This window comes from Macrobrachium nipponense, chromosome 39, assembly GCF_015104395.2.
Source record: "Macrobrachium nipponense isolate FS-2020 chromosome 39, ASM1510439v2, whole genome shotgun sequence".
Classification (NCBI taxonomy): domain Eukaryota; kingdom Metazoa; phylum Arthropoda; class Malacostraca; order Decapoda; family Palaemonidae; genus Macrobrachium; species Macrobrachium nipponense.
Genome location: NC_061099.1, coordinates 29,632,890 through 29,657,889, shown reverse-complemented (window position 1 = coordinate 29,657,889; position 25,000 = coordinate 29,632,890). Strand labels below are relative to the sequence as shown.

General features: G+C 38.2%; 1 protein-coding gene and 2 non-coding genes across 5 annotated transcripts in view; 1 reads left to right on the top strand and 2 right to left on the bottom strand.

Moving 5' to 3' along the window:
- LOC135210244 (uncharacterized) overlaps positions 1-25,000 on the top strand; it is a 358,033-nt gene that overhangs the window by 210,777 nt on the left and 122,256 nt on the right. The window lies entirely within an intron of this gene.
- Positions 14,642-14,759, bottom strand: LOC135210580 (5S ribosomal RNA). Its single transcript, XR_010313555.1, has one exon. It is a non-coding gene; the product is annotated as a 5S ribosomal RNA (ribosomal RNA).
- Positions 15,779-15,897, bottom strand: LOC135210579 (5S ribosomal RNA). The gene has a single exon (XR_010313554.1). It is a non-coding gene; the product is annotated as a 5S ribosomal RNA (ribosomal RNA).

Below are 25,000 nucleotides of genomic sequence, written 5' to 3'. Positions count from 1 at the left end.
GAGGACTTTCGTGGAGCCGAATTCCCGTTCTGGTGCCACAGTGCCAAGCTTATGTAGTGGAAGGCAGAGAGAGAGAAGGCCATATCTGGTGCCATATTTTATCTGCGAATGTCCCGGAACGCTAAGGAAGAACCGATGTTCCTGGAAGTTACGGAACTGTGGGCGCTTTTAAATAATTGACTCTAGGCCTAATGTTTTGTTCCTCTTAAGGAATTTTGCTCTTGGTGCCATATTTCCTTTCGTTTCTACACGATTTCCTCCTTACGGCAGCTTTTAGTTTACAGTTTTAATGAGAGAGAGAGAGAGAGAAAGAGAGGTAGGTCGTACTTCCATTCGTTCCTAAACCATTTCCTTCTTACGGCTGCTTTTCCATTCTGTATTCTAGTACATTCAAAAGTACCAGCAACTGAATCTAGTTCTGTCACTTGCAAAAGCACCAGGAACTGAGTCTAGTTCTAGTACTTGCAAAAGCACCAGCGACTGAATCTGGTTATATTACTTGCAAAAGTACCAGGAACTGAATCTAGTTCTAGTACTACTTGCAGAACTACCAAGTACTGAATATGGTTCTAGTACTTGCAGAAGTACCAGGTACTGAATCTAGTTCTAGTACTTGCAGAAGGACCAGCAACTGAGTCTAGTTCTACCATTGCAAAAGTACCAGCAATTGAATCTACTTCTAGTACTTGCAGAAGTACCAGGTACTGAATCTAGTTCTACCATTTGCAAAAGTAATAGGAACTGAATCTAGTTCTAGTACTTCCAGAAGTACCAGGAACTGAATCTGGTTCTACTACTTGCAAAAGTACCAGCAACCTGAGTCTAATTGTAGTACTTGAAAAAGTGCCAGGAACCTTGCCTACTTCTACTACTTGCAAAAATACCAGGAACTTAATCTAGTTCTAGTACTTGGAGAAGTACCAGGTACTGAATCTAGTAATGCTACTTGTAAAAGTGCCAGCAACTGAGTCTAGCTCTACTACTTGCAGAAGTACCAGGAACTGAGTCTAGTTCTGCTGCTTCTGAAGTACCAGGAACTGAATTTAGTTCTAGTACTGGCAAAAGTACCAGGAAGTAAGTCTAATTCTAGTACTTGAAAAAGTTCTAGTAACTTTGTTTAGTTCTACTACTTGCAAAAAATACCAGTTGAACTGAGTTTAGTTATACTATCTGCAGAAGTACCAGGTACTTTTTTTGAGTTCGATTACTTGCAAAAGTACCTGGAACTTTGTCTTTGTCTAGTCCTACTTCGCTCTCAAGAAAAATGTCTGGAATCCCTTGTATGCTTTCCTAATACTTCTGAAATGTCACAGTACAGACATTTCTTTCATAACTCCTAGGTGTCAGATTATAATAATAATAATAATCGATTTTTCCTGCTTTCCCTTTCATTTCTTAAAACTTGTATATTCAGAGGACGGAGATATGACAAGACAGATTCCTTCTTGTCATATATCCGATGATAAACAGGGTAATGTGTATCGTTAAAAGTGTTGCAATTATTCATTACAGAAAGCATACATTTACATTACTTCACGACTTTTACCTCCAACGGATCTCTGTTAAATATATCGAAAGAACTTCTTGAGAAGAAGCAAACCCAAAAGGAAGTCAAACCAATCTTGTATAAAATATACATCGACAAGACTTCCTCGGTAGAAATAAACCCCAAAGCAAGATTTCTTAGAGTTAGACTAAGGCTGGCAAGTGAACGCTAGGCGCTTTTGGCGGGGGAAGTCATCATACTTGAAAAACAGCAGTTTGTTGTTAAGTAGGAGGCTTGTCATTTGCAGTTTATTCAGATGAACCCTATTCATAAATAAACAAGCCCACGAAAGGGGTCACTGACTTGGAATTCGAGCTTCCAAAGAATATTATGGTGTTCATTCGAAAGAAGATAAATGGAAATACAGAAAGAGGAGATCGGATATAAGAAAAAACAGATATATTAACAAATTAAGAAATAAATGTAAGTAAAATATTGCTTCTTACATTATTCAAATCTTCTGCTTGAAAGTTTATATGTGCCTAGTCAACAGTCCAAAGAAAAGTTAGCTTGCAGAGAGAGACGAGTTGTAGAAAAATTGATAAATAAATGGATAAGAGGGAATTGAAAATAAAGCCGTAAGCAGACACCTGGGATGAATATGCTCCTTCTGTAAACATTTTGAGATCAGAATACATCACAGCTGGACAAGGCATATCCACACTTAAGTTGTAACCATAACAAAATTCATAGCAGGCAGAGTAGTATGAAACCTGATACGTACTTAAATACACTATTTGCAGCAGTAGTAGAACTATGTAATAATACCTCCAATTAATAATAATAATCAATAAATAATAATAATATAATAATAATAATAATTACAATAATAATAAATAATAAATAATAAGAATAATAATACATGGAAGCTGCAAATCCACAGTTTTGCAAATGTACATATATTGATAAGGGGAGCCGAACAGATTCCAGAAAGCTATCCTTAAAGTTTTAAATTTAAATATATATACATTTACATAACTGTGGATTTGCTTCTCCATTTGAAGACTCGCGCTACTATGAGGATTTTTTTATAATAATATTTGGTACCCAGTTTGGCATTTTGTTTTCAGAAAACTGGTTTGTTTTGAGAAGTGCCACACGTGTTAAAGTGTGTGTGTGTTTTTTTTATAACACTCCAGTATATCACATCCTGTACCTAGATAGAAATTCGCTTTTCCAGTTCAGTGTTTCACTATAGGCTAAGTCTCGCGCTTGACTGGAGCCATTGGCTGTTGGAAATATCTAAATTGTTTCCGTTCTGCTCTCAACAGCTGATGTCCCATACTTCTCTGCGAGACGGAATTATTGTATTAGAATTAATAAACGCCGATAAAAGATGCCATTCGCCTTCACAGCTGCATCTGATAGATAAACAGGTTACTGAGTGTTATTCGGTGATGTGTTAGAAGAGAAATCGGGATACGAGGTACAACTTGAAAAATATAAATATGTAACGCTTCTTATTAGGAGATCATCGGCCTATGTCTTCCCTCTCTGGGGTTGCCAGAAAGCGTTGCCTTACCAGCGCCTCATATCCTACTTCCTATCCGGATAACTCCTCCTCCTCCTCCTCCTCCCAGAGAGATGTACTACTTGGGATGATGGTATAAAGCTTAATTGCGTTTCGATGATAATCACTTTGCAAAACAAAAACAAAACAAAACAAAATGATCGCTGGCTTTAGTGCGTGGAAAAAACAGTCTACCCGCCTAATAAGATGGTAGTTTCGCCTCAGCCATATCTTATTCTTTTAGCTTTTTTCTCCCCTTCCGCCGAGAGATTAGGCGTTATGTATGAGAGAGAGAGAGAGAGAGAGAGAGAGAGAGAGAGAGAGAGAGAGAGAGAACAGTTGAGGAAACTGAAAGCCATTCAAAGTCCCCGTTTTGTGAAGAGAGTTATGAGTGAAGTCCAACTCCTTTTTAAATGTTGACTGAAACAGATCACATGATCAAGTTGAAAGCTACTGGTAAGCATCGTAGCAGTCTCTCTCTCTCTCTCTCTCTCTCTCTCTCTCTCTCTCTCTCTCTCATAAAAAAACTAAGAGAATGAAGTATGGTTAATTTATGTGGTGGAGTTGACGGGGAAGCATCGTAGATACGGTCTCTCTCTCTTCTCTCTCTCTCTCTCTCTCTCTCTCTCTCTAACACACACACACACACACACCAACTAAGTGAATGACGTTTGTTTATTTTACACTTTGAAGCTATGAGGGAAATATCGTAGTCTACTCTCTCTCTCTCTCTCTCTCTCTCTCTCTCTCTCTCTCTCTCTCTCATCCCATTTAGGATTATATTAATCCAGACAATAACACCACTGACATCCCCCGTTTGAGGCTTATCCTATGTTATAGCTGGGATTAATACGCGAAACCATTCACGATGAAGCTCTTTCATAGGAATTCGTGGGAACGAAACCAAGTTTGGAATTTGCACTGCGAGAGTGAATCATCCTGAGAGGAATTCCACAGGGGCTCATTGTCTTCAGTGCGCTCACGTGGCGCACTGTAGGCGTTACTTGAAGGGTGTTTGAAGCGTTCCTTTGATCCCTAGAGGTAGCCATTTTTTAGCATTTTATTTTTTTCGCAAATTTCCGCAGTCTTTCTTCAGTCTTGTTATCCAACCTCTCTAGTATAACTATAGATTTTTTCCCTGTTCAACTTTAGATATTTTATCTTCTGGATCTCTTATTCTTGCTATTCAACCACTCCAAACGCGCGCGCCCCCCCCCCCCCCTTTTTTTTATTTCACTGCCTCAAAAGAGCCAAAACTGGCCGAAAATGCCGTAGTACTTGGCATGACAGCCAGTCTTAATCAAAATTCAGTCGAATCACATCCTGAACCTGCTACAGAGATGCAGAGGAAATCTTAGCACTTCAATGGCGTGATCGGTTTGGTCTTGACCTGCCACATCGGTGGCCGCGAGTTCGATTCTCGGGCATTCCATTGAGGTGGGAGAGATGTGTATTTCTGGTGATAGAAGTTCACACTCTCGACGTGGTTCGGAAGTCACGTAAAGCCGTTGGTCCCGTTGCTGAATATCCACTGGTTCCATGCAACGTAAAAACACCATACAAACAAACAGAGGAAATCATGACAGCATCAGTGAGTTGGCTCAAGATTTCCAACACTAAGTAAATATCTGTATATCCTTTCTCGATCTGTATACCTTTATAATAATAATAATAATAATAATAATAATAATAATAATAATACCAAACAGTCTTGACTTCGATTCTCGTAACATCTGATCACGATTAACATTCCTTTGAACTTCGCTACGCCCTGGGGATTTTGTGTGTCCATTCGAACAGTTTTTGGGAATTTCCATTTGCCTCCCCATAACCACAGGTATATTGAAGTGCACGAGACTGTGAAATTTCCATTCATCACCGTAATTTGAGGTCATTTGTTCCCATGCAATTTTTTTTTTAATCAACTAAGCTCCCGATTCTCTTATTCGCGATTATTAGATTAACGGTGTTATGAGGTGAGCGAGTGAAAATATGGCTTGTTCTTTTCATGTCTATAAAGTACGGGAAAATTTTATGTATATTTTATTCAGCGTTGTATGTCTACTCTCATTTTAGAAAGATCTTCCTCTTCAGCAGATCGTAAAGAAATGATTTGCAACGTTCCTCTGGCCCGTAGTAGCCGCACTCACCTTTTAGCCTTTTACTTTACCTCCTCTCCCGTTTCCTCTTCCATCTTGTTGTCCAGCCACTCCAACTCCTATGTTTCTACTCGCTAAAGACCTGTATTGCCACTATACTCTGTTGTTTTTCCATCTGTCCATCAGCCTGTGGTGGTCGCGCATGGTAACACTGCGTCCCGGGCTTTAAATAGTTACGCCATGTGAAAGTTTTAGGTAAATAAAAGGATATCTTGCTGTACATTTGCAACTGAAAAGTGTTTAAATAATTTACTGTATGCGAATTACACCGTTAATATTCGAAATAGGATATTATTTAAAGCCCAGGACGCAGTGTTACCATGCGCAAACACCAGAAGCGGATGGACAGATAGAAAAAAACAGAGTATAGTGCTCCAGTGCAAAGCTTTATACCTAAATTCTCATAAACCACAAAACCACATATTCAATGGCTGCAATCAGACTATATTTTTTGATGGCTACAGACTACTCTCTCTCTCTCTCTCTCTCTCTCTCTCTCTCTCTCTCTCTCTCTCTCTCTCTCTCTCTCAAGACAGGGGTTGTTTTTCCCGATGTCATACTTTTTTTAATGACCTGTCGTTTGCCTTATCCATAAACATGATTATGTAGCCATGGTGATATTATTCATAACTCCCACTGTAGCCCTTGGCTCTCGAAGACGTTTATTTTATTTTATTTTATCCTTTATTAGAAACACATAAATGCAGATTTACAGTTTATAGTATTGACATAATTTTACAATGGTAATTTTGCTCCTTAACAGGACCTCTTAATTTTATAAACAGAACATTGCCCACTTAAGTAGTTACCATGAAAGTAACTTTTTTTACATTTACATCTGTAAATTTTCATCAATATATATATCTGTTGCTGAACACTAGGCTATTACTAATTGATTTTTTTTATAAACAGAACATTGCATATTTAAGTAGCTATCAGGAAAGTAACTCTTACATTTAAATCTGTAAGTTTTTCAATCAATATATATAATATATATATATATATATATATATATATATATATATATATAAATATATATATATATATATATATATCATATGATATATAGTATAGATATATATGTATATATCTGTTGCTGAACACTAGGCTTTTAATCATTTTTTTTATAAACAGAACATTGCACATTTATGTAGTTATCTGGAAAGTAACTTTTACATTTACATGTTAGGTTTTCATCAATATATACGTATATCCGTTGCCGAACACTAGGCTTTTAGTCATTTTTTAAACGCCATAATAGCTGTACTATTACTTACAAATTTAAAGTGGCTACTCAATTAATTTTATTCGCTGCTTTTCCCTTCTGTCCATCTTCCTGTTCTTCTTCTATAAAATGATAATAATGAAATAAGAATAATAAAAATATAAATAATCAAATTTTTTAAAAACGATAAAATAGCTGCAACCCCTTTCATTCCTTTTACTTTACCTCCTTTCATATTCTCTTTTCTTCCATCTTACATTCCTCAACCGTCTACTAACAGTCGTTTCATAGTGCAACTGCTTTGAGGTTTTCTTCTTGTTACACCTTTCAGAATTTTTATACTGTCAGTTAACTTGTCAGCGCTGAATGACCTAGTACGCCCTAATGCTTGGCCTTTGGCCTAGCGCCTCAGGGGCGTGGTTGGTATGGTGTTTGCGTTCCACCTCGGTGGTCGCGGGTTCGATAATCGGCCATTCCATTGAGGAGTGAGAGGCGTGCATTTCTGGTGATAGAATTCACACTCTCGACGTGGTTCGGAAGTCACGTAAAGCCGTTGGTCCCGTTGCTGAATAACCACTGGTTCCATGCAACGTAAAAACACCATACAAACAAACAAACAATTGGCCAATTAGCCTAAATTTCTCTTGATGTTTTCCACTGAGAAATTTGATCATCTCGTCTTTTTGGGAGCAGTTTCGTTTGCATGACATCTTTATTTCAGAGGGACTCTAGCTGTAGTTAACTCGTTTCTTTTCCATTAGCAAAATTGTTGACGATTATTTATTTACTTTTCGTTGTTGTTGTACGATGAACCAAGCCCCGAAAATATATAAATATATATAAAAAAAAGAATGGGGTTCCTTTTAGCCGTTAATGATTCTACTTTGAAAGCACAAACTGAAAATATACACACAAAAGAGACAATAGACCTATATGGTGTGACGCGTAGAGCGATGACGTGAATGACGCATGAATGGTTTATGAATAGTACGTGGACAGTACATGAAGAGTTCAGCATTGTATACGTCTTTCTCTCTCTTTCTCTGTATCTTTGTGCTAGTTGCGTTTGAAGCAACCCAGTTTTGTAAGACTTTTTCGTGCTAGTTTTAGGCTCTTGTTTTTCCCTCCTTATGTTTTTATATCTTCTATAAACTCATTTTTATTGTTTTTTAACCTATTGCTGCCCTCGTAAAGGAGACTCCCTTTTTTTGGTCCCTGTTTTTTTGTCTTCTGTTTGTCACCAAATTCAGGACTCGCGGCCGGCAGAGAGTGACATATATACATATACATAGAACAGAGACCCCTAGCGGCAGGTTTGAGTACTACTCAGTAGTGGAGGAGGTTGTGGTGGCTGTTGTTTTTTTAAGGTTATAATATTTCCTTATGTTGTTAAGGTGTCGTTGTTAGTTGTGGGTTCTTTTTTAATGACTGAAATCATTATGCTTTGTAATGAGGAAGGCTAAGCGTGGTTAAAATGTCATCTGCTTGTATATTTCATTATTGCGTTTGTTTATTTATCGTATGATTTTACTGTGCCTGGTTTTCACAGTAGAACAATGTGAAGACATTTCAGAAGTTTGTTGAGAGATTTGAACCCAGCATTCTGTATATCAGAAATAAGTAACATTATGTTCCTCTCTCTCTCTCTCTCTCTCTCTCTCTCTCTGCTCTGCTCTTTTGAAGCAGGAATGTCTTCGAAGATGCTGTGTGTGTGTGTGTGTGTGTGTGTGTGTGTGTGTGTTTCTTTTGAAGTAGGAATGTGTCCTGGATGATGCTCTCTCTCTCTCTCTCTCTCTCTCTCTCTCTCTCTCTCTCTCTCTCTCTCTCTCTGCTCTTTTGAAGTGGGAATGCGACTTGGAAGATGTTAATCATATAAAATATTACAGACATTCTATATGATTAACGTCTTGCAAGTCGCTTATGCAAAGTACAAAGCGAATTATCAATCATAAATATACACCGTCATGATGCTAATGAAACAATCCCAAATTCATCATGACCCTTTTTTTCTGGCGGTAGGGGGTGAGAGAGCTTTCAGTCAGAAACTGCATGAAATACCTGAGCTAATTTCACTGATAAATCCACTACAGTTCACGAAAACTCTAGCAGAGAAACCACGCGACTCCCTTCTGCTGTAGTAAGAGGTTGGTTCAAGTGGTAGGTAGCCTTAGGGCCCAGTGACAAAAGGATAGTTGAGAAGCGCACGTGTTCTGGAGTGTGGCTTATTTCTCTCGACTTCGTTCGTGATATACTTTTGGACTTTCCTCCTCGTATTCTTTGGATTTTATCGCAATCATTACGATATTTGTATGGGGTATTATTATTATTATTATTATTATTATTATTATTATGTATTATTATTATTATTATTATTATTATTATTATTATTATTCGGAAGATGAACCCTATCCTTAATGAACAAACCCGCCAGAGGGGTCACTGACGTGAAATTCAAGCTTCCAAGGATTATTATTATTATTATTATCATTATTATTATTTTTTTTTTATGAAATATAATGGCAGAATTTACAGAATTTATTTTGTACAGAATTCTGTACAAAATAAATTCTGTGAATTCTACCATTAATATTCAACAAAACATGTTTGAAAGAAGGTCTGTTTCCAGCATAGTATTATTATTATTATTATTATTATTATTATTATTATTATTTTGTTCTTTAAAGGGTCCACAATAATATCAAAGTGTAGAAAGTCCGTGTATAATTTTTTTTTTTGGACTGAAGATGAACCCAGGGAACGGGTTCGAAAGCTTTCTGAAAATGTCTTCAAAATTGTACACGGACTTTTTACACTTTGCATTATTGTGGGTCCTTTAGAACATTATATATACTCTCGTGACAGAGAGTTTTTTCCTATTATTATTATTATTATTATTATTATGATTATTATTATTATTATTATTTTATTATTTATTATCCGGGAGATGAACCCTATCCATATGGAACAAGCCCGCCAGAGGGGTCACTGACGTTAAATGCAATCTTCCAAAGACTATTAATAAAAAAATTAAAATACAATGCGCTCTTTGGTGCCCGGCAACTAAACTTATATTTTTAAGTATTTTGACATTTTAGTATCCCTGAAATCTCTCTTTAAGTTGCTCTCTAAAATTTTGAAAATCCTTTCCCTTGATCCTTCCGTTTGGTCTCTGGAGGAATAATATATTCAGACTTCTTCTTCTTCTTCTGGAGTTTCTGAAAAGAAATCCGCACTTGATTTTTTTTTCTCAGGCTCCCTAACTTGTTCCGCGGCCTTGTGAAAATTACAAGGCGGCGGAAGAAGTCTTCAGAAAGTTTGTATCGCGTCGCTGATTGTTTTCATAATCCCGGGATTTCGTTAACCGAGTCCCTCGTCTTGTTGCTTTGGTACTGTGCTCCTACCAAGGGGTATGTCTGATGTACGGTGTACCCTAAGATGGCGTGACAACGCTGAATTCTAACAAAATTCATCCTGGACACTCGTAAAATTCGTCTCCTAGTTTGACGAGCTTCGCGTAATTCGTCTCCTAGTTTGACGAGCTTCGCGCAATTCGTCTCCAGTTTTGACGAGCTTTGCGCAATTCGTCTCTAGTTTTGACACTACGCCAATTCGTCTCCTAGTTTGACGAGTTTCGCGCGATTCCTCTATTTGACGCTTCGCGCAATTCGTCTCCTAGTTTGACGAGCTACGCGCAATTCGTCTCCTAGTTTGACGAGTTTCGCGCGATTCGTCTCCTAGTTTGACGAGCTTCGCGCAATTCGTCTCCTAGTTTGACGAGCTCGCGCAATTCGTCTCCTAGTTTGACGAGTTTTCGCGCGTTCGTCTCCTATTTTGACGAGCTTCGCGCAATTCGTCTCCTAGTTTGACGAGCTTTCGCGCAATTCGCTCCTAGTTTTGAACGTCGCGCAATTCTCTCCTAGTTTTGACGAGTTTCGCGCAATTCGTCTCCTAGTTTGACGAGCTTCGCGCAATTCGTCTCCTAGTTTGACGAGTTTCGCGCAATTCGTCTCCTAGTTTGACGAGTTTCGCGCAATTCGTCTCCTAGTTTGACGAGTTTCGCGCAAATCGTCTCCTAGTTTGAGGAGCTTCGCGCAATTCGTCTCCTAGTTTGACGAGCTGGCGTAAGCCAGTTTATCCCCATACTGAGAAAATGGGCTTTATAGATTTTGATATAATTCACAGCTTCTAATGAGCTCATCTTTTTAAGGACATTTACTCTGACAATGTGACAATTCAACTGAAGTTTTGATATGCTATAGAGCAGTGGTTCCCAACCTAATTAGATAATCTGTGTGGGTAATGGAAGGCTACTATATGATTTATAATTTGTATCTTAGAATTTATAAATTGAACAACGACCTTGAATTGGCAGCTTTGCTGCCTGACTGGCAGTATGATTTCTTTTGAATAACCCTATCTATTTATTTTATTATAGATTCATAGGATCTATACTACTGTAATTATATATATATTGTGTGTTTGTATGGAATGGCTCTACATTATTTACAAGGACTTATTTGTCATTTTATATAGTACTGAAACAATCTGCCGTGCAAGAATTTACTTTCAAGCAAACAAAAAATTAATAAATAAATAAGATTATCTCTTAAGTCCTGTATTTCAATTTATAGGGACGATTTCATTTACTTGCTTATGCATTTATTTGTGAATATCTAACCTTTCTAGCACTGTCCGCTTTGTCCAAGAGTATTTATAATCGATATTGACGTAATGAATTTATATTTTCAGTGGCCTAAATAAATATAAAAAAAATAATCATTTCGAACAACCCAAAGTTCAAACTGCGTCCTACAGTTAAAATTAGAGAGAGAAAAAGGAGCAATAGTAGGCAAATATTATTTTGTTCGGCACACTCACTAAACTGTCGTCAGCTGTTACATATCTTTCAAGCGCAAAAATAGCGGGTGCGTCTGACCTTTCGTATTTCGAGCGTCATCTGTTTTTTTTTTTTTATTTTTTTATTTTTTTTTATAATGAAAGACACCTGTTTTCATGACGTCTACAAAGTTGTTTACTAATCGCTTTTTTTTCACCAGGCATTTATAATCCCCGTACAGCAGTTGCTGATTAGCATTGCAATCAAGGTTGGGATTTGCTAATCAGTGCTGATATTGTTATTTTATTTTTATTTTTTCCAGTTACTGTGGATGCGCGAATTGCTCTGTTAGTAGTTGGTCGAATGTAGAGTTGTAGCCAAAATATTTGCTTAAATAAACATAAATAAATATATATTTATAATATTTTATATATATATATATAATATATATATATATATATATATATATATATATATATGTACACATGTCTGAAAAGTAGAATTGTTAAACATGCAAAAGAAAGTTAATTTCATTCTCTGTTTCTGCAGGTAAGGTGACAAAGATTGCTTCATTTGAAAGGCTACGCGTGCAAAAGTGAGTTATTCATTTTAGTTGTGCTAATACTCTCTCTCTCTCTCTCTCTCTCTCTCTCTCTCTCTCTCAAGACAATGATTATTGTACTTATCCAATTATGTTTAATAATTCAGCTGAAAATTAACATTGTTTTAAACTCCTGTGGAAAAAAAAGTTCCAAAATGCTGTAGGTCAGTCTCTCTCCTCTCTCTCTCTCTCTCTCTCTCATCTCTCTCTCTCTCTCTCTCTCTCGAAGACAATGATTATTGTAATTATATCCCAATTTTATTTGATAATTCCGCTGAAAATAAACATCGTCTTAAACTTCTGTGGCAAAAAAAAAAAAAACTTGTTCTAATAATGTTGTAAGTCTCTCTCTCTCTCTCTCTCTCTCTCTCTCTCTCTCTCAAAACAAGGATTATTGTAATTATCCAATTTGATTTAATAATTCAGTTGCAAATTAACATTGTCTCAAAATCCTGTTGCAAAAAACAAAAAAATTTTTGAATAATGTAAGTCAGTCTCTCTCTCTATCTCTTCTCATCTCTCTCTCTCTCATCTCTCTCTCTCTCTCTCTCTCACAACCAATGATTATTGTAATTGTCCAATTTGATTTAATAATTCAACTGTAATTAACATTTTCTTTAAACTCCTGCGCAAAAAAAAAAAAAAAAAAAAAAAAAAACAAAAAAAAAAAAAAAAAAAAAAAAAAAAAAACTTGTTCTAATAATGTTGTAAAGCAGAGAACTTTAAGCAAGCCAGAATTTGTGATCTCAGTTTCGCCAGCGATAAAAACTTCCATTTTTTTCTCCTAACTATTTCTCTTATTTTATTTGCTTTATCTTAGATAACTTGGGTTTTTGCGTCCCTAGATTGACCTGGACAGACAATTTACTGCTTTTCTTCAGACCAAGTTCTAAACTCTAGCAAAATGGAGTCATGCTTTACACTCTCTGAGGGAGGTTCCCAAATCTGATTAGGAGACATTCTCTCTCTCTCTCTCTCTCTCTCTCTCTCTCTCTCTCTCTCTCCAGGCGTCAAAAAACGTACAGGGAAATATTTCTCTCTCTCTCTCTCTCTCTCTCTCTCTCTCTCTCTCTCTCTCCATAACACACAAAAACACGCACAATATCATTATAGGGAAATGGAATCATGCTCGGTACTCTTTTAGGGAGGTTCCCAAATCTGATTAGGAGACATTCTCTCTCTCTCTCTCTCTCTCTCTCTCTCTCTCTCTCTCTCTCTCTCAACATTTTAGGAAAAGGGAGTCATGCTTTTGCACTCTGAGGAAATTTCCAAACTTGATTGGGAGACATCCTCTCTCTCTCTCTCTCTCTCTCTCTCTCTCTCTCTCTCTCTCTCTCTCTCTCTCAATATTAACGTTATGGATGGTGTTTCCAAAAATGACGGTAGAGTAAGAGAGGGTCATAGACAGTATGCACCGACCGTAGGACAGATGTCACGTACCGTCCCCAATTTGCGATTAAGGGCGCGATGAGAAATATATTGGATGATGCTGGCTTATTATTATTATTATTATTATTATATTATTATTATTATTATTATTATTATTATTATTATTGAGATATAATAATAATAATAGTGTTTAATAAAAATTTATATACTTCTATTCTAAGTGCCAGGCATTTTAGAGACTTGCTTATATATATATATATATATATAGATATATATATATATATATATATATATATATGTATGTATATATATATATATATATATATATATATATATATATATATATATAATGCCTCCTCATATCACCCGTAGGATATGGTGTGCTTTTTTTTCCTCGCAAGCGCGTTATCATGCAAGCACCAACCTTTTTTCCAATAAATATGCAAATGTTGCCAGCACACTTTGTGTCTGTGGTGAAGCCTTAAGCAGATCTCGCTTATCTCGCGGTGTCTTGAGATCACTGCTGAGACAGTGTCGCCTTCCTTTGACAAATGAGCCAGAAATAGCATTCGGAGAAGAGAAAGTTTTTGGAGTTATTATTATTATTATTATTATTATTATTATTATTATTATTATTATTAATTATAACCGTTTCAACGACATTTCATTTATATAGAGAATCTTCTCAATTCTTTTTATTGTCTTTTTCTCATCAGCATGTACCTGGTATATCAGGTTTCCTAAGGACATGTAAAGAATTCAGTTGTCTTAGGTTTATTTCCTCTGCCTGTGCGCTGTCGACATGTCAGAGGAAATAAACCTAAGACAACTGAATTCTTTACATGTCCTTAGGAACCCTGATGTACCAGCTACATGCTGATGATAAAAAGACAATAAGAAGAATTGAGAAGATTCTATATAAATTAAATGCCGTTGAAACAGCTATAATATTCAATGCTACTGCCCTCAGAGAAGGCCTCCTTCCTTATTATTATTATTATTATTATTATTATTATTATTATTATTATTATTTTGTTTAAAATGACTGCTGCTTCAGCACTATTAATCTTGTAAAGCGTCTTCTCTATCTTTCTGATGACGGCTTTCTCGTTGCTGCTTAGACTGGCGAGCAACGCACCAAAGGCTTGGTAAAATTCGGTTGAGTCATTTGATTTATTATTGCTTATACAATTCTCTCTCTCTCTCTCTCTCTCTCTCTCTCTCTCCAACGCGACGTTTCCTCCTGCTCCACAGGACATTATCAAGCGATAACTGCTGAGGGACTGAATTCCAGTGGTTATTGTTGTTTAAAGATTAAGCTGGCTTTATGCCAGCACGGGCTCTTGCTCAAGAGCAGCCCGTAGGAAGTATAGACGCCAACAGCATCTGGTATTCCCAGGCGGTCACCCATCCAAGTACTGACCAGACCCAACGTTGCTCAACTTCGCTGATCGACGAGAAGCGGTGCTTTCAACGTGGTATGGCTGTTGGCAGTGGTTGTTGTTGTTTAAGATTAAGCTGCCCTTGTGTCAGCACGGGCTCTTTCGTTGGGGGGGAGGGGTGTGGTCCTCCTCACACACGTCGGTATCAGAACGCTTCTTGGGTGGTATTAAGGCGAGGCTTTTGCTCAAGGATAAGCAGAGCGCTTCTAGGAGACGATGTTCGTCTCTCGTGATATTTCTCTAGTGTACTGTATAAGCAATAATAAGTCAATGACTCAACCGAATTTTACCATACCCTTTGGTGCGTTGCTCGCCAGTCAAGCTAAAGTTAAGTATATCTTAGTTTTACCAGACCACTGAGCTGATTAACAGCTCTCCTAGGGCTGGCCCGAAGGATTAGATATTTTTTACGTGCTAGGAAACCAATTGGTTACCTAGCAACGGGACCTACAGCTTATTGTGGGATCCGAACCACACTATATCGAGAAATGAACTTCTATCACCAGAAATAAAATTTCTCTGATCCGCGTTGACCGAGCCGGGAATCGAACCTGGGAACCACCGGATTGGCAGCCCCAGCTCGAAAACCACTCGTCCCACTGCCCTCAGAGAAGGCCTCCTTCCTTATTATTATTATTATTATTATTATTATTATTATTATTATTATTATTATTATTATTATTATTACTTATTATTATTATTATTATTATTATTATTATTATTTTGTTTAAAATGACTGCTTGCTTCAGCACTATTAATCTTGTAAAGCGTCTTCTCTATCTTTCTGATGACGGCTTTCTCGTTGCTGCTTAGACTGGCGAGCAACGCCCACCAAAAGGCTTGGTAAAATTCGGTTGAGTCATTTGATTTATTATTGCTATACAATTCTCTCTCTCTCTCTCTCTTTCTCTCTCTCTCTCTCCAACGCGACGTTTCCTCCTGCTCCACAGGACATTATCAAGCGATAACTGCTGAGGGACTGAATTCCAGTGGTTATTGTTGTTTAAGATTAAGCTGGCTTTATGCCAGCACGGGCTCTTGCTCAAGAGCAGCCCGTAGGAAGTATAGACGCCAACAGCATCTGGTATTCCCAGGCGGTCACCCATCCAAGTACTGACCAGACCCAACGTTGCTCAACTTCGCTGATCGGACGAGAAGCGGTGCTTTCAACGTGGTATGGCCGTTGTCAGTGGTTGTTGTTGTTTAAGATTAAGCTGGCCTTGTGCCAGCACGGGCTCTTTCGTTGGGGGGGAGGGGTGTGGTCCTCCTCACACACGTCGGTATCAGGAACGCTTCTTGGGTGGTATTAAGGCGAGGCTTTTGCTCAAGGATAAGCAGCGCTTCTAGGAGACGATGTCGTCTCTCGTGATATTTCTCTAGTGTACTGTATAAGCAATAATAAGTCAAATGACTCAACCGAATTTTACCATACCCTTTGGTGCGTTGCTCGCCAGTCAGCTAAAGTTAGTATATCTTAGTTTTACAGACCACTGAGCTGATTAACAGCTCTCCTAGGGCTGCCCGAAGGATTAGATATTTTTACGTGGCTAGGAACCAATTGGTTACCTAGCAACGGGACCTACAGCTTATTGTGGGATCCGAACCACACTATATCGAGAAATGAACTTCTATCACCAGAAATAAAATTTCTCTGATCCGCGTTGACCGAGCCGGGAATCGAACCTGGGACCACCGGATTGGCAGCCCAGCTCGAAAACCACTCGTCCAGCGTGGAACTATATCGCCAGTCAAGCAAACAACGAGAAAAGCCGTCATCAGAAAGATAGAGAAGACTCTTTACAAGATTAATAGTGCTGAAGCAGCAGTCATTTTTAACAAACATTCCTACGAGAGGGTCTCATTCCGAATTATTATTATCCTCTATCACAGTCCTCCAATTCGACTGGGTGGTATTTATAGTGTGGGGTTCCGGGTTGCATCCTGCCTCCTTAAGAGTCCATCACTTTCCTTACTATGTGCGCCGTTTCTAGGATCACCCTTCTGCATGAATTATTATATTATTATTATTATTATTATTATTATTATTATTATTATTATTATTATTATTGGAAGTAAGAAGACACTCTTTCTAGCATGCTTCGTCGAAAAGGATGGGTGGCATCGTTGTACCAATTGATTTTATATTGTATTTTTTTTTATTTTTTTATTTTTATTTATTTATTTATTTGTCTTTGCAATTAACCTTTCTTGCGCGTCAGTATTGGTCAATGATTAGCCATTGTTCATATTTCGATGGATTTAAAATGCTTTTTCTGCAGCAGAAGTTTATTAAAAAAAATAGTAAGTTACTTTACCTTATTATTATTGTTATTATTATTATTATTATTATTATTAATTATTAGAGAAACTAATCCCCAGTTATATATGCTTACGTATATTTTTTTAGAATAAATCTCTACAGACAGTTTTCGGGAATCTGCTCCATTCCCATTTTCACAACGGATTGGAAATGGAACAGATTCCTGAAAGCTGTCTGTGGGGATTTGGTTTAAATATGCGTACTCATATTCTATATATGAATATATACATAGTGAGTGTAATTAATTGAATTCGTACATGATGTATTTTACCCTGCTGATTTTTCCTATGAATTACAAAAGCGTAGAGTTTATAACATCCGACCACCTTTTGCCTCCCGGCAGCGTCATCTAATCAAGACTAAACAATTAAGAATCATTACGTCCTCCGATTTTTATTTTTATTTTTACTAAGCGTCTTTTATAAGTCACTTTTCCCCCCCGAATCAATTTCGTCAGTTTGATTGTTCCAGTAAATCGGTCCATTTAACACCTTTGGTGAGACCGACGCTTGGTATAGTCTGGTATGTTAATGCAATGCGGATTTGCCTCCGATTTGCCTACCTAGTGAATTTCCTCTCTCTCTCTCAGCCTCCTTCCTCCTCTCTCTCTCTCTCTCTCGTTTCTCTCTCCTCTCTCCTCCAAGGGTTCTGTTTGTTCCCTCCCATCCCATTGTGGTTTCTCTCTCTCTCTCTCGTATCTCTTCTCCCTCCTCTTCTCTCTCTCTCTCTCTGTTTTTTATTCTCTCATAAGTGCTTTAAGTGTCTCTCTCTCTCTCTCTCTCTCTCTTTTTTATTGCTCATCTAATGCTTTAACGTCCTCAACTCTCTCTCTCTCTCTCTCTCATCTCTCTGTCTAATCTCTCGTCTCTCTCTCTCTCTCTCCTGCTGTACCATTTCCCAACTCCTTCCAATTAAGATTCGGAAAGAACCATTATAGGTTGATGCACTCCCAACCCTTCATTTTTAATATGTTTTGGGGACATTTTCTTTTTTAATTTTATTTTTAAGAAGGGGGTTATTCGAATGCTTATTGTTATTTTAAATGAGCTTAGTCTTTTGGGGATTTCGCTGAATCGGTGGGCCCTTCCCATTCATCCCCCTCCCCACACCCCCACCCCACTTTTTTGGACAGTCAGCCAGCCCCCCGCCCCCTGCCCCCCACCACCCCCCCATACCACCCTTGCACACATTCCCTGGACAGCCAGCGAGCCCCATTGTCTGGATCAGGATAGGGTACACAGGATAAGGTCCATAGGCTTGGGAATATACTCTACTCCGTTTCCAATCTTCGTGTGGCTCTGCTGCGCATGCGCGTGAGAGAGTCAGCTAAGAAGGTAAAGAGACGAAAGAAAGCTCAAACATTGATTGGTAATACGCTGGAAAGTGCGTTATCTGCGTCAATCAGCGCTTAACGTGTGGGACAAATACAAGTCTCGACGGGACCTTCTTTCTATGCGTGTCTGAAAAGGAGAAAATCCGGTACATATATGTTTTCTTTTTTATTTCCTTTCGTATGCCACATCTTCTATTTCTGCTTCCCCGTCGGAGAGGGCTGACAGTCTGTATAATCGTATATATTACAGTACATTTGATCCCCGAAGGCTATATATAGTAGGTTCACATCAACCGTGCATTTGATGTCTAGGCCAGTCCCTTACGACGCTCCTGATTGGTTGTTGGTAAGCCAATGACAGGGCTGGAAACTCTCCTCAGTCTCTCTCGAGAGTTCACATAGGCAGGATGTATATTCCACGTCTCCTGAGGGATACGTCTTTCGAAAGTATTCCTCATGAGAGGTGGAACATACATCCTGCCTATGTGAATCTCTCAAGAGAGACTGAGGAGAGGTTCTAGCCCTGTGATTGGCTTATCAACAGTCAATCAGGAGCGTCGTAAGGGACTGGCCTAGACATCAAATGCAAGGTTGATGTGGATCTACTATAGTAATAAACACGGCGAAATACATTTGACCCCCAGGGGCTAATACAAAACAGTGAAACACAATTGACACCCTATGGGCTATCACTTGACACGGTGATACACAATTAACCCCACAGGGGCCGGTACTGAACACGGCGAAAAAGTGAAGATGAATCACAGTTTTGCCGTATTTAGTATTAGCTCTAAGAGACCAAATGTTCCTAAGCGAATTGGTCAGTTCACATATTCCCTGGGGATTCCATGACAGCCCTAGATTTCACATATTTATTGTAACGTGTATATATACAGTCAGTCGACTCTGTCTCTGGGGAAGCAGAAACGTCTTATATGGAGAAGAAAATGAAGCACGAGAAGATTTCTTGGGACGCAACAGGGAGCAGGAGACGATGATCCGGACCAACTCGCCTGCAAAAAAAAAAAAAAAAAAAAAAGAAGAAGAAGAAACGGAAGGAGGAGGAGAAGGCGGCAGCTTTGAAACTGCCAAAAAGAGAGCGCAATCCAGTTTTTGGCGTCTGAATGATAAATTGTTAAATGCTGGGAGCGAGATAAAAGAGTGATAATAGCGACCGGCTGCAAGAGGAGGGTTGAAACACTAGAGTGGAGAGAGAGAGGGGATCGAGAATAAAGATTTGAATAGGGCAGTAAAAGGATTAAGCGACGGAGAGAGAGGGTGAGCTACAGAAGAAGAAGAGGAGGAGGAGGAGGTAAAAGCTTCAGTAAAATGGCGTCAGAAAACATATGTAAATCTTATACAGCGATTAAAACTCCGGATACAAAAGGAGGGTCGGTTTTGGTGATAAGGTAACCGCAAGGGTCTGGCGGTGGACAAAAGGTAGAGTGGACTTGATATTACGCGATTAGGAGAGATTACAGATAGACAATGGAAGAACTCGGGAAACCGAAAGGAGAGAGAGAAAGAGAATGAGAAAGGGGCTTCCTTTTTAGCTTTCTGTAAAAGAAAACTAAACTATTCAGATGGCAATTTGTCTGTCCGTCCGCACTTTTCCCCCGTCCGCCCTCGGATCTTAAAAAATTGTTGAGGCTAGATGGGTGCAAATTGGTATTTTGATCTTCCACCCTCCAACCATTAACAATGCCAGATGACAGCCCTGTAGCCTCCGTAGTTTTAATTTCATTTAAGGTTAAAGTGAGCCATGATCATGCGTCTGGCAATGCAACTACGCAGGCCACCACGGCCTTCTGAAAGTTTCACGGGCGCGGCTCATAGAGCATTATACCGAGACCACCGAAAGAAATGTTTATGAAAAGTTAATTACATTGAAACCGTATCTGAAGTATTGTGTGTGGTGTGTGTGTCTATATAATATATATATATTATATATATATATATATATATATTATATATATATATATACATATATATATACACACATGCATATACGTATATAACTTGTTTATTTATACTTAAACCTATCGTATTCAAATTTTGTCGCCTTTTTATTTACCCCAATTTTTAATGGATAATTCTGGATTGACCTTTACATTCTTTTGATTTCCACCGATTTTCGTGTTTATTGTATATTGTATACAAACTAATATTACTTATTTGCTATTTATTTTTCGACATGTATTTTATCTTTGTTTATTTTACAAATCATATCCAAGATTGATTTATTCTTTTCGAAGTCATTTACGTTTGTTCTGAAATACTTCTTCAAGTATTTTCGCTTATTCGGTGAGTAAGCCTACAGACTACTATGTCGTCGTTTTTGTTTGGAGTTTAGGAAAGGTCTATGGAAAAGCCTAAGAAGGTCTGAAAAAGGTGATTCGCGTTGAGGTGAAGATACAGGAATTTTAGGATATCATATTTATGATTTATTTATGAGAATGAAAATGTAAAAAATGAATAATGTGCATGTTAAACAGTACAGAACAATTATTTATTTTAATTTTCTCTGTTGAAACAACGCTCTATTTGACCGTAGATTTTCACCACGTTTTCCGAGTAAGCTGGAGGTATGATCACGCCTCGTCCCGTCTTTGTAAACGGATTCACATTCTATCCACATATGCGTAAACAACTCTATTTGACCGTAGTAGATTTATACCACGCTCTCCGAGTAAGCTGGAGGTATGATCACGCCTTGTCCCGTCTTCGTAAACGGATTCACATTCTATCCACTTCTGCGTAAACAACGCTCTATATGACCCTAGATTTTTACCACGCTCTCCGAGTAAGCTGGAGGTATGATCACGCCTTTCCCGTCTTCACAAAACGGATTTACATTTTATCCACATATGCGTAAACAACTCTCTATTTGACCGTAGATTTTTACCACGCTCTCCGAGTAAGCTGGAGGTAAGATCACGCTTTGTCCCCTCTTCGTAAACGGATTCACATTTTATCCACATATGCGTAAACAACTCTCTATTTTGACCATTAGCCGTAGATTTTGACCACGCTCTCCTGAGTCAAGCTGGAGGTATGATCACAACGACCCGCCTTGTCCCCGCCTCTTCGTAAACGGAGGATTCACATTCTATCCACATCTGCGTAATTTTACCACGCTCTCCGAGTAAGCTGGAGGTAAGATCACGCTTTGTCCTCTCTTTGTAAACGGATTCACATTTTATCCACATATGCGTAAACAACGCTCTATTTGACCGTAGATTTTTACCACTCTCCGAGTAAGCTGGAGGTAAGATCACGCCTTGTCCCCTCTTCGTAAACGGATTCACATTTTATCCACATATACGTAAACAACTATCTATTTGACCGTAGATTTTTACCACGCTCTCCGAGTAAGCTGGAGGTATGATCACGCCTCGTCCCGTCTTCGTAAACGGATTCACCGTTCTATCCACATATGCGTAGTCATCACACACTTGTCACTCTGTGTTGAGAAGGGTCTGTGAGAAGGAACAGGAAAGGTCCATCCAACCAAACACTAGTGTTTGTTATGGCCCCAGATTTGAGAACCGAACCATTATTATTGCTGCTCGGAAAGTCAGGGATAATGAGGGGTCTCCTCGAAGCCCCGAATCGGCAAAACATTTTGTGGGGGAATATGTAAAATGACTTGCTAAATCAAAGAAGAGATGGAGGCAGCAGATACTTTGATCTGTAGAGAGCAGGTGGGGAGGTTTTATTTTGTGGTATACGTGGAATGTAACTTGACAGTTTCATTTAATGAGGCGTTTGAATTGAACGTTTACGACGGTGTTTTCGTTACGTTTGCTGAACTGTGAAGAATCTGGAGAGCTGATGCTATTTGTTCTAAATGCTCTCTTTTTTCCTTATTTCTTTTTTATTCCCTCTTTGAATCTTCAGTCGAACCCCCTTATGGACAGATCGTCAGAATATATTATTATTATTATTATTATTTTTTTTTTTTTTTTTTTTTTTTTTTTTTTTTTTGCTCTATCACAGTCCTCCAATTCGACTGGGTGGTATTTATAGTGTGGGGTTCCGGGTTGCATCCTGCTCCTTAGGAGTCCATCACTCTTCTTACTATGTGTGCCGTTTCTAGGATCACACTCTTCTGCATGAGCCCTGGAGCTACTTCAGCTCTAGTTTTTCTAGATTCCTTTTCAGGGATCTTGGGATCGTGCCTAGTGCTCCTATGATTATGGGTACGATTTCCACTGGCATATCCCATATCCTTCTTATTTCTATTTTTTGATCTTGATACTTATCCTATTTTTCCCTCTCTTCTCTTCAACTCTGGTGTCCCATGGTATTGCGACATCAATGAGTGATACTTTCTTCTTGACCTTGTCAATCAACGTCACGTCTGGTCTGTTTGCACGTATCACCCTATCCGTTCTGATACCTAGTCCCAGAAGGATCTTTGCCTGATCGTTTTCTATCACTCCTTCAGGTTGGTGCTCGTACCACTTATTACTGCAAGGTAGCTGATGTTTCTTGCACAGGCTCCAGTGGAGGGCTTTTGCTAACTAATCATGCCTCTTTTGTACTGGTTCTGTGCAAGTGCCGGGCATTCACTTGCTATGTGGTTTATGGTTTCACTTTTCGTATTGCACTTCCTACATATGGGAGAAATGTTATTTCCGTCTATCGTACTTTGAACATATCTGGTTCTTAGGGCCTGATCTTGTGCCGCGGTATCATTCCTTCAGTTTCCTTCTTTAGCTCTCCCCTCTGTGCCATTGCCATGTGTCATCGCTGGCTAGTTCTTTAGTCTGTCTCATGTATTGTCCGTGCATTGGTTTGTTGTGCAGTCCTCTGTTCTTCTGTCTTTCTCATGTCTCTGTATATTTCTGGGGTCTTCGTCTGCTTTTATTAGTCCTTCTTCCCCATGCACTCTTTAGCCACTCGTCTTCACTGGTTTTCAGATATTGCCCCAGTGCTCTGTTTTCGATGTTGACGCAGTCCTCTATACTTAGTAGTCCTCTCCCTCCTTCCTTTCGTGTTATGTATAGTCTGTCTGTATTTGCTCTTGGGTGTAGTGCTTTGTGTATTGTCATATGTTTCCTGGTTTTCTGATCTATGCTGCGGAGTTCTGCCTTCGTCCATTCCACTATTCCTGCGCTGTATCTGATTACTGGCACTGCCCATGTGTTTATGGCTTTTATCATATTTCCGGCGTTGAGTTTTGACTTGAGTATCGCCTTGAGTCTCTGCATATATTCTTTCCTGATCGTGTCCTTCATCTCTTGGTGTTTTATATCTCCTCCTTCCATTATTCCCAGGTATTTGTATCCTGTCTCATCTATGTGTTTGATGTTGCTCCCATCTGGTAGCCTTATCCCTTCAATTCTCGTTACTTTGCCTTTTTGTTATTATTATTATTATTATTATTATTATTATTATTATTATTATTATTATTATTATTATTATTATTATTCTCTTTCTTTGAATCGTCAGCAGAAAACCCTTATGGACAGTCATCAGAATATATTGTTATTATTATTATTATTATTATTATTATTTTTATTATTATTATTATTATTATTATTATGATTCAGTAGATTAACCTACTCATATGGAACAAGCCCACCAAAAGGGCCATTGACTTGGTTGCATGATGAAATCATATATAAGCTCAGTAAATATTTATTGTTTGGTAGAGAGATAAGACGCAGAGCCACAGTCATTGGCAGCCAGCAGGGTTTGTAAATATTGAGTGGCCAATTTTTTGGATTCTCAATTGAGAAAAAGATAGGTTACCCATCAACTGGCAACCCTTGTAGCATTAAAATCCCTAAAGAAAGCATAAATTTTTCAGCAACTGTATTATAACAAATGCCTATCGAGATGCGTCTTATGTTTTCGTAATCATTTTCTTTATTAGATTTATTTTTGCTTCGTTAGTATTTCACTTATGGGCAATGGATGTCATCCAGTAAATTTAAATTAACGGGTAAATCTAGTGTTGAAATTTTTAAGTTATTGAAGGCGTTTGAAATATGATTTTGTTGATTTTTCTGAACACCCTTAATGTCTTGATTTGTAACAGTATCCTTTGCCATTCCTAAGAAACAGGTACGCAAGGTTCATCCATTTGTTAGTTTGTAAAAAAAAATTATATATATATATATATATATAATATATATATATATATATATATATATATATATATATATATATATATATATTGTGACAGCTTTGTGTGTCCGTCTGCAATTTTTTCTGTCTGCAAATTGTTATATTGATCATCCACCCTCCAAGATTTTGTTTTATTTAAGGCTAAAGTTAGCAGTAAGCGTGTTCCTGGCAGCGATATAGGATGGGTCACCATAGGGCCGTGGTTAAAGTTTCATGGGCTGTGGCTCATACATCATTATACCGAGACCACCGAAAGTCAGATGCATTTTCGGTGGCCTTGATTATTATTGGCTGTAGCGGCTGTACAGAAAACTCGATTGCGCTGAAGTTTCCTTGTTGAGCAATGCGTTCATTTATTCACCATGATGAATTGATAGAATGAATATTTAATCGAACTGATTCAGTTATTAATTTTAATGCATTGCTGGTTAATTCTTTTTTTATATTAGAACGGACTTACTTATTCATTAATGATGCAATGAAGTTAATGATGCACATAA